At 49.0% G+C, this 2807-nt stretch overlaps 1 non-coding gene across 1 annotated transcript; it reads left to right on the top strand.

Moving 5' to 3' along the window:
- Positions 1-279: 279 nt before the first annotated feature.
- Positions 280-352, top strand: Trnaa-ggc (transfer RNA alanine (anticodon GGC)). Its single transcript has one exon. It is a non-coding gene; the product is annotated as a tRNA-Ala (tRNA).
- Positions 353-2807: the final 2455 nt, after the last annotated feature.

Below are 2807 nucleotides of genomic sequence, written 5' to 3'. Positions count from 1 at the left end.
CATCGAGTGCAGATCTGTCTAAGGTATCAAGGCTTAACGTCATTGAAGTCTAGAGAGTGGACAACACGTTCGTCATACTCAGAGCGATGTCCGAACTCTATTTTCGACGTTATGCGTGCCACTTTCAATGTGGCCAACTACGATTCGATACAGAATGCACGAAACCTGAAAGACACCCTCACTGATACATAGAGAGTAGGATTTGTCTGCGGAATAATGCGAGTGCAAGGGTCTGTGACGTTGATATGGCTGTATGTAGCACCATTAGTCACCGGGGGGGTGGGCGTAGCTCAGATGGTAGAGCGCTCGGTTGGCGTGCGAGAGGTACTGGGATCGATACCCAGCGCCTACAGAATTTTTAACACACCTACATTCGCACCTTGCCATGCAAGTGGAATAATTCACAACTAGCAGAGGTGTCTAGGCAGATACAAGCGAACGATTAGCATCCACAATTGGCAAGCGTGCTTTTATTCGTGCGCAGGAAGCACCCTCCTCCCACACCTACACTTAATTTAGAAACAGTACAAGTGTTCCCATATTATTCTCAAGCCTACGTCGGAAAGGATATGCCTTTTGCCGAGTTCACGTAAATCCCACTGCACGTTCCCATTCTTTGCGTGCAGTCGGCTGCTACTGGTGTTGCTGGTTGTGACTGCTGATAACAGATGCCGTAGCAATCAATTCATGGAGTGAATTGTATGTTTTGGGATAGTCTGTCTCTGACAAGCAAGCACAGGTGATATAGGTGCGAACACAGGAAGCTTGCAGCCCCTCGCTGCCTGCAGACACAGAGCAGCCACACTAGGAGAGCGGCCTAAGCCGTAGGCGAAATGTGCTCATTCGCTTTGGCGGGATGTCGAACTATAAATAAGGCTGCCACTAGCATGAGCGTCGTGTAAAGTCGGAAAAGTCGGCTGCGTGGGTGATTGTCAAGTTTGGGGAGCGTTTCGGAGTATGATCAGTGCAATGGAGACGCGGAAACTTGTTGTGGCCCAGTGTTTTGCAGTTGGACGACAAGAGTGGTACACAGTAGCAAAGAGCGAGGCACTGAGTTGGCATGAACAATGGAGTGCACAATGGGGCTCGAGATGTGCTTGTTACCTCAGCTGCTGTGTGATTGTCGACGAGGAGTGAAATGGACCAATTTGTGACCGCCCTTTCAATTTAAGACGTTAAAAACAGACGGAATTTGCATTCGTAATACCAGAGCATCGAAACTACTTGGAACTCTTGTGTATATGAACGTGTCCGCGCCTTTATACTCTGGTACCTTCGCCGCTACAAACCAACCAACCATCGTGTCCGTGCACATCAGAGTCGCAAAGAATGGAGAATAGGCAGGCTTGGTCGTGTGTGCAGGTGTAGCTCAGTTGGCAGATCATTCGCTCAGTGTGAGAAAGGTCTCGGGTTCAAGCCCCGGCGTCTCCATGTTTTGTGGTCAGTGCATGGTAAGTGTTGGTCGCGGCTAACCTAAAGGCACGCGAGAATTTGCAAAACCAGCGTCACAGACTGATATGATGTGTACTGACATAAGGAGAGCAAGATGTAAGTGTGGGGACCGGCTGTTATCGAGGTGTCATCGAGTGCAGATCTGTCTAAGGTATCAAGGCTTAACGTCATTGAAGTCTAGAGAGTGGACAACACGTTCGTCATACTCAGAGCGATGTCCGAACTCTATTTTCGACGTTATGCGTGCCACTTTCAATGTGGCCAACTACGATTCGATACAGAATGCACGAAACCTGAAAGACACCCTCACTGATACATAGAGAGTAGGATTTGTCTGCGGAATAATGGAAGTGCAAGGGTCTGTACGTTGATATGGCTGTATGTAGCACTATTAGTCACCGGGGGGGTGGGCGTAGCTCAGATGGTAGAGCGCTCGTTTGGCGTGCGAGAGGTACTGGGATCGATACCCAGCGCCTCCAGAATTTTTAACACACCTACATTCGCACCTTGCCATGCAAGTGGAATAATTCACAACTAGCAGAGGTGTCTAGGCAGATACAAGCGAACGATTAGCATCCACAATTGGCAAGCGTGCTTTTATTCGTGTGCAGGAAGCACCCTCCTCCCACACCTACACTTAATTTAGAAACAGTACAAGTGTTCCCATAATATTCTCAAGCCTACGTCGGAAAGGATATGCCTTTTGCCGAGTTCACGTAAATCCCACTGCACGTTCCCATTCTTTGCGTGCAGTCGGCTGCTACTGGTGTTACTGGTTGTGACTGCTGATAACAGATGCCGTAGCAAACAATTCATGGAGTGAATTGTATGTTTTGGGATAGTCTGTCTCTGACAAGCAAGCACAGGTGATATAGGTGCGAATACAGGAAGCTTGCAGCCCCTCGCTGCCTGCAGACACAGAGCAGCCACACTAGGAGAGCGGCCTAAGCCGTAGGCGAAATGTGCTCATTCGCTTTGGCGCGACGTCGAACTATAAATAAGGCTGCCACTAGCATGAGCGTCGTGTAAAGTCGGAAAAGTCGGCTGCGTGGGTGATTGTCAAGTTTGGGGAGCGTTTCGGAGTATGATCAGTGCAATGGAGACGCGGAAACTTGTTGTGGCCCAGTGTTTTGCAGTTGGACGACAAGAGTGGTACACAGTAGCAAAGAGAGAGGCACTGAGTTGGCATGAACAATGGAGTGCACAATGGGGCTCGAGATGTGCTTGTTACCTCAGCTGCTGTGTGATTGTCGACGAGGAGTGAAATGGACCAATTTGTGACCGCCCTTTCAATTTACGGCGTTAAAAACAGACGGAATTTGCATTCGTAATACCAGAGCATCGAAACTACTTGG

The sequence above is a fragment of the Schistocerca gregaria genome, chromosome 9 (genome assembly GCF_023897955.1).
Source record: "Schistocerca gregaria isolate iqSchGreg1 chromosome 9, iqSchGreg1.2, whole genome shotgun sequence".
Lineage (NCBI taxonomy): Eukaryota > Metazoa > Arthropoda > Insecta > Orthoptera > Acrididae > Schistocerca > Schistocerca gregaria.
The sequence above is the reverse complement of the archived record's forward strand: the minus strand, read 5'-3'. Positions and strand labels throughout refer to the sequence as shown.